The sequence below is a fragment of the Protopterus annectens genome, chromosome 12.part0, assembly GCF_019279795.1.
Source record: "Protopterus annectens isolate FY-2018-M chromosome 12.part0, PAN1.0, whole genome shotgun sequence".
In the NCBI taxonomy this organism is placed as follows: Eukaryota; Metazoa; Chordata; order Ceratodontiformes; family Protopteridae; genus Protopterus; species Protopterus annectens.
In genome coordinates this window covers 49,650,332-49,658,579 of record NC_056746.1, presented here as the reverse complement: position 1 = coordinate 49,658,579, position 8,248 = coordinate 49,650,332, and positions in this window count along the sequence as shown.

The following is an 8,248-nucleotide window of genomic DNA, read 5'->3' as shown; positions in this document are numbered from 1 at the left end:
AAAAAGAGGAGAAAGAAAAAAAAAAAGAAAAGAGAAGAAAAGTCAGCAAAGGGCAAATTAAGGTAGGTAGGTGATGAGACAAACAACTAGGTAGGGTAGTGAAGCATGGGGAGGGAAAGAGAAATGGTGAGAAGAGAAAGGGATATAGATAAGTATGAAATGAGTGAGGAAGAGAAGTAGGAGGTATGTGACAATAGGGACAGAGCCAAGCAAGGAGGAAAAATAAACAGCCTGTGAAAAACAATCAGTGGAAGTGCCGATTGCTGGCGGTAAGGTAAGGTGCAGGTAGGTGAAAGAGGTGATAGATTTAGAAATAGTCTGAGTAGGTTGGGACAGTAGGAGGTTAGGGGTGAAAAAATCAGATAGAACAGGTTCCAACCCTAATGGAGAACAGGCAGCTTGCCAGGTTTCTTGCATTCTTGAGGGGATGAATTCAGAGGATGGCCTCCTTTCCTTATTATAGTAAAAGGCAGCAGATATTATTGATTAGAAGGAATCCTGGTCATCAGATAGAACAGGTTCCAACCCTAATGGAGAACAGGCAGCTTGCCAGGTTTCTTGCATTCTTGAGAGGATGAATTCAGAGGATGGCCTCTATTCCTTATTATAGGAAAAGGCAGCAGGTATTATTGATTAGAAGGAATCCTGGTCATCAGATAGGACAGGTTCCAACCCTAATGGAGGATAGGCAGCTTGCCAGGTTTCTTGCGTTCTTGAGGGGATCAATTCAGAGGATGGCCTCTATTCCTTATTATAGGAAAAGGCAGCAGGTATTATTGATTAGAAGGAATCATGGTCATCAGATAGGACAGGTTCCAACCCTAATGGAGGACATGCAGCTTACCAGGGCTTACAATAGTTGTAACCACCGGGCTCCAGGGACACGCAGCAGCCAGAAGAGGCAAGGAAATCAGGTCTAGTGTCATTGGCCTCTGGCTGACTAACTTTACAGATGATTGCAAATTAGGAGCAGTCACTGAATCTCCTACTGGCACAAATGTTCTCCAGGAACAATTAACACAGACAAATAACTGGTGTCAGAGCCATGAACTTAAACTAAATGCCAAGTAAAGGGACAATAGTATCCTTCAGGAAGTCATCCACAACTAATAGTTGACCCAGTAGTCAGGGACTTGGGGACAGACATAGACAGTAGTGAGGAAATCATTCTATGTTGTGCAACTTATAATCAAAGGTATGGCATTTAGGTCCAAGAAGTCTTTGTTTTACTGCATTTGTCATTTATCAGGCCTATTGTTGAGTACAATGCCTCCTTTGGTATGTACCAAACCAGGCATATTCAACAACTGGAATGTCCACAGAGGTTCTTCATTAAAAGACTACAGAGTGTAAGAACATACCCTGTGCAGTCTGCATCAAGGCCCTGTCACTATATTCTGTCTCCTACAGGCTGTTTAGGGGAGATCTATGCCTGGCATACAAGGCATTGTCAGACCCCACTTTAATGGACCTCCTGCATATCCACAATACACGCATCACCAGAATTACCCATTCTAAAGACTTAAACTTTGCCTGTGATATAAATAGGACCTGCTGGATAGACAGGTATGTATCCCAGAGACTACCCCGTCTCTGGAACAGGCTCCCCATCTATGTGAAGCAGAGTTCCGCCCTAACCCAAGTGAAGTGTAACTTGGACAATTGGATGGGGAACAAGAAATTCATCCCTGGTCTGGCACCTATGTTTGTAATGGGCACAGGTAGTCTGTAAATGGTTTATCTCCCAGGCCCCCGCTTACACTTGTCATGAGTACAAGAACTTGTAAGATATTTGGGATGCATGGCTAGCCTTAAAAAGGCCCTTGTAGTTGTTAGCCTAGTAAACACCTATGAGCCTATTATGAATATCTCCTAATCCTTATACTGGGGTCTGATTGCCATAAGTCTGACACTAATCTTGATATTATTTATTTATTATTTGTTGATCGGGAAAATACAACTAGGACAGAACCTATTTTTAGTGGATACCTGGGAGAAATGCTCCAGATGCATGTCTTTGGAATGTGGGAGGAAACCAGAGGAAACCCATGCAAATGCAGTGAATACATGCAGAATCTGCACAGAAGACACCCCAGCTGAGAATCAAAGTGGAGAACCTATCTCTCTGTGAGGCAAAAATGTTAACTGCTGCACCGTTGTGCCACCCTGACACACCTCCCTGTCTCCTGAAGCGCCTTCCTCACTATAAATCCCACACCATTTCTAATCTGTCTTCATCCTGAGTAGAGACTGGATCCCATGTCAGATGGCTATGCTGCACTGCTCTTTATCAGATATATATCACATCAAGCAGGCAGGAGGCTAAGCCAAGGGGTAGCGGCTATCAGAATAAATAAATTCTCTCCTAAAGATTTGTCCACATAACAGTATAATGTCTAAACAAAAATGTTAGCATTCTGTCTCCATCTGCTATCATATGGTGTAAAATAGCTTCATGCATGTGCATATTGAAAATATAATGTCCAAAACTGTTTCATATTCTGTTTATATAGTCTTTGTCATAACTGTCCTCTTGCATATGAAATTTTGAGAATATGACTATCTACATACCTACATATGCCTTGTAGGTTGTGTTAATTGGTATTTGTCTATCATATTAGAAGTACTTCTTCTACTGTTCTGCTTTGCACTAGGATCCCAGTTCATGGCTGAAAAGAGTCTGAGAACCAGTCTACTTACCTGGTTATCAAATATAATAAATAAATAAAATGAGTGTAGGACTGCAGCTCAGAAGGCCAGGTAAACCTTCCCCTTACAAAAACTTGAAAGCACTAAATTATAATTATTGTAGTGCCTTTAATATTGTTGTATCACTGTGTTATTTATTATGTTTTCATTTTTTCAATATTTAAGGAACATATTAGTTTTTGTTTTATTTTATTTCCCTCCTTTAAGCTTATAGGTGAAATAAAAGCAAATAATGGAGTTTGAATTATTGAGGAGATGCTCTTTTTAAATATATTTTGTTTTATCCAACTTTCAATTTTTATAAACTAATGCAACTCAAGGGATATGGGGGGCCTACAGCATTTCAGCTTAAAAAAATGTAAATAGACTTTGCTATGATTGCAAAATTAAGTAAATGTTCATACTTAAAAGAAACAGTTAGCACCTGTCGCCTCATTGACAGGGGTGACAGGTGCTGACTGAGGTTTCATTTTTAGGGATAAACTCTTGGCTAGGCTTGTAAGGGCCATTAGACTACTAACCTCCTATGATCCTGTGATACCTCCTCCATAAGCACAATATAGCAGAACAAGTGTCACTGTGTTTTGCTTTGATTTTATATCTAAAAGACAAAACATAATCTGCAATGATGTAGAGCACACAGGAGCTTTTGAGCTATTCTTTGCAAGTGCACAATAACAAGTGAAATGGAATTTCTACCGTTCAGTCAGTTTGCATAGGAAAAGCTTTATAACAGCAAATTACATTGCAAGTGGAGTCCACAAAAATGATGTATGCTTTTCCGACAATTTGCAAGAGCCTTTCTTTCTTGAAATTGCATCTGGTTCACAGGCTTGATCTGGGAATTTAGGAAACATTATTTCCTACTGTGGTATCTCACTTTATGTCTCTGTCTCTTGCATACTCTCTCTGTTGTTCTTTTTGTTTTTTTTTTAATTACCAGAAGGAGGTACTGTCCACTGTATGTGTGTGTGTGTGTGTGTGCGTGGGGGGGGGGGGGGGATTAAAGCATCTAGCACATGCCTCCTCAGAACAAGATTGAAATACTGACAGAAGGAACTCCATTTCTTGATGTAGATTCAAACTTTTCTTCTTTGCATTTTTTAAGTTACCAGAATTCCAAAGTACTGACTGATAAGAGATAGGTATAAAGCCATTTCCTCCTATGATAATCTCTAAAATGATAGCTCTTTTTCCGTTTCTCTCTCTCTCTTTGTATATATATATATATATATATATATATATATATATATCTATATATATATATATATATATATAAAATATGTCTTTTGATATTAAACATAAATTGCTTCTGTATGCCATATGCTCTATCTCCCTTTGTTTAGTTTTATAGAATATAATATCTAAACCATAGCTCTTTTATCTTTCTCTTTTCTATATGACTCTTTTTATGTTGTCCCATATTTTTAAAAATCTTCAAATTAATAATTTTGAAATAATGTTGATAAAAAATCATTATTAGCTAAAATCCAACTTCTTCACAATAAATAAATACATACATACATACATACCTTTAAGAGCATTCAAAGTGGAAAATGTTCCATCATTTCTATTTCATAATTAAGTCAGTTCTCGCTTTACTCCTTCCATTTATTATTCTAAGTTCCTGGATTAGATTTGTTCCACTGCAGCCAAGGCAACCACTTATGTACCTGTTTCTTGTTACCATCTGACGGTCTAATTGATTCCATATTTAGCACATCATTTAACAACACTAAACGCCCATCAATGAGAGGAGTTTCCTACAATTTACATTTTCTGATTATTACATTTTTATCCAAAAGAAGGATAACAGACATTAATGATCTGCCACGTTTTTAAAATAAACTAGTTTCTTGACTTTCCACGAATAGCAATTCAGAAATCAAAATGTTTTATCTTGTCCTTACCAAAGCATTAAAACAGATTGCATATATGTATTTTGTATTCATCCAGCTTTATACAGGCCAAGAATATGTGAATCGATGTAGTCCTTAACTCTACCTGACACCTTCAGCTAATTTATGTATCAACGAGGTCTAAGAGTACAAGTATTCAACCTCTTGGCGTAGACTCACGACTCAGTTTTGTTTTGTACTGCCACATTGCTGTTCTCCATAGAAAATAATTGCTGGTGTGATTTCTATTTGTGCAGTCACAATAACAGCACTATGCATGATCTTTTCCCTGTGTTACTTCAACCATGGATTGGGAATATATAAATTCAATGGGGTGCGGGGAATTGTTCCCCTCAATCAGTGGGTGAAAATGGGCTTCTTCCTACAAAAAATAAAAGTTTTAAATAAAGGTCTGTCAAGTGGAAGGTTCACCTAGTTGTTTTTATCTGATGAACCTTTGATAATTTTCATCTTAATGACCTGTAGGAGTACAGACACTTCAAGCATTTTATCGAGATATTCAAAAGCATATGCTGCAACCAGTTCAGATAATAACATATTTATGTTGATACTTTTATAAAACATTACAAAACTTAACAAGAAGATGTAAATATCTTCAGTTTCTAGAAATGTTTTTTTTCAGTGAGAGTAGGTAATTTGCACCACTAACAATGTGTGCTACTAGACTTCACACTGTTGTTTAACCTCAGCTACAAACTTCTAGCAGTAACTTTTATAAAGAGCTCACTAGTCTATGACTATTATTCTGGCCATCTGAATTTTTGAAAAGTCCTACAAACTCCTGGGGTAAAGCATTCTGATGAATACTATTCTTTTTCTCAATAATACCTTTCTTAGGTATTGCAAGGAGAGAGATCCATGTTCAATATTTCAACATGACATAGAAAGTCAGCTCACATCATTACTGTAGTTCCTTCATACAAGTGATCCCTTGTTTTTTTTTCATTCCCCTAACTGCAGACAGTTGTCAGCTTGTTTAACATTTGAAAAACTTCCTATACCAGAACATGGAAGCCGTTCTGATATGCATACAGTACCAATGGGAGAAGGTTTGTTTCCTATACCAGAACATGGAGATTGTTCTGATAGGCATACAGTACCAATGGGAGAAGGTTTGTTTCCTATACCAGAACATGGAGACCATTCAGATATGCATACAGTGCCAATGGGAGAAAATTAGTTTCCTATACCAGAACATGGAGAACATTCAGATATGCATACAGTACCAATGGGAGATGGTTTGTTTCCTATTCCAGAACATGGAGACTGTTCTGAATGGCATACAGTACCAATGGAAGAAAATTTATTTCCTATACCAGAACATGGTGACCATACTGATAGGCATACAGTACCAATGGGAGAAGGTTCATTTCCTATACCAGAACATGGAGACCATTCTGATAGGCATACAGTACCAATGGGAGAAGGTTTGTTACCCATACCAAAATATGGAGACCATTCTAATAGGCATACAGTACCAATGGGAGAAGGTTCGTTTCCTATACCAGAAGATGGAGACCATTCAGATAGGCATACAGTACCAATGGGAGAAGGTTCATTTCCTATACCAGAACATGGAGACTGTTCTGATAGGCATACAGTACCAATGGGAGAAGGTTCATTTCCTATACCAGAACATGGAGACTGTTCTGATAGGCATACAGTACCAATGGGAGCAGGCTAGTTTCCTATACTGGGACATGGAGAATGTTCTGATAGGCATACAGTATCAATTGGATAAGGTTTGTTTCTTATACCAGAACATGAAGACTGTTCTGATAGGCATACAGTACCAATGGGAGAAGGTTTGTTACCCATACCAGATGATGGAGACCATTCTGATAAGCATACAGTACCAATGGGAGAAGGTTTGTTACCCATACCAGAACATGGAGACCATTCTGATAGGCATACAGTACCAATGGGAGAAGGTTCTTTACCCATACCAGAACATGGAGACCATTCTGATAGGCATACAGTACAAATGGGAGAAGGCTTGTTTCCTATACCAGAACATGTAGACTGTTCTGATAGGCATACAGTACAAATGGGAGAAGGCTTGTTTCCTATACCAGAACATGTAGACTGTTCTGATAGGCATACAGTATCAATGGGAGAAGATTTGTTTCTTATACCAGAACATGAAGAATGTTCTGATAGGCATACAGTACCAATGGGAGAAGGTTCGTTTCCTATACCAGAACATGGAGAACGTTCTGATAGGCATACATTACCAATGGGAGAAGGTTTGTTTCCTATACCAGAACATGGAGACTGTTCTGATAGGCATAAGTACCAATGGGAGAAAATTTATTTCCTATACCAGAACATGGTGACCATACTGATAGGCATACAGTACCAATGGGAGAAGGTTTGTTTCCTATACCAGAACATGGCGACCATTCTGATAGGCATACAGTACCAATGGGAGAAGGTTCATTTCCTATACCAGAACATGGAGACCATTCTGATAGGCATACAGTACCAATGGGAGAAGGTTCATTTCCTATACCAGAACATGGAGACCATTCTGATAGGCATACAGTACCAATGGGAGAAGGTTTGTTTCCTATACCAGAACATGGAGACCATTCTGATAGGCATACAGTACCAATGGGAGAAGGTTCATTTCCTATACCAGAACATGGAGACCATTCTGATAGGCATACAGTACCAATGGGAGAAGGTTCATTTCCTATACCAGAACATGGAGACCATTCTGATAGGCATACAGTACCAATGGGAGAAGGTTTGTTTCCTATACCAGAACATGGAGACCATTCTGATAGGCATACAGTACCAATGGGAGAAGGTTCATTTCCTATACCAGAACATGGAGACCATTCTGATAGGCATACAGTACCAATGGGAGAAGGTTCATTTCCTATACCAGAACATGGAGACTGTTCTGATAGGCATACAGTACCAATGGGAGAAGGTTTGTTTCCTATAACAGAACATGGAGACTGTTCTGATAGGCATACAGTACCAATGGGAGAAGGTTAATTTCCTATACCAGAACATGGAGACTGTTCTGATAGGCATACAGTATCAATTGGATAAGGTTTGTTTCTTATACCAGAACATGAAGACTGTTCTGATAGGCATACAGTACCAATGGGAGAAGGTTTGTTACCCATACCAGATGATGGAGACCATTCTGATAGGCATACAGTACCAATGGGAGAAGGTTCTTTACCCATACCAGAACATGGAGACCATTCTGATAGGCATACAGTACCAATGGGAGAAAGTTCATTTCCTATACCAGAACATGGAGACCATTCTGATAGGCATACAGTACAAATGGGAGAAGGTTTGTTTCCTATACCAGAACAGGGAGACTGTTCTGATAGGCATACAGTATCAATGGGAGAAGATTTGTTTCTTATACCAGAACATGAAGAATGTTCTGATAGGCATACAGTACCAATGGGAGAAGGTTTGTTTCCTATACCAGAACATGGAGACCATTCTGATAGGCATACAGTACCAATGGGAGAAGGTTTGTTTCCTATACCAGAACATGGGGACCATTCTGATAGGCATACAGTACCAATGGGAGAAGGTTCATTTCCTATACCAGAACATGGAGATCGTTCTGATAGGCATACAGTACC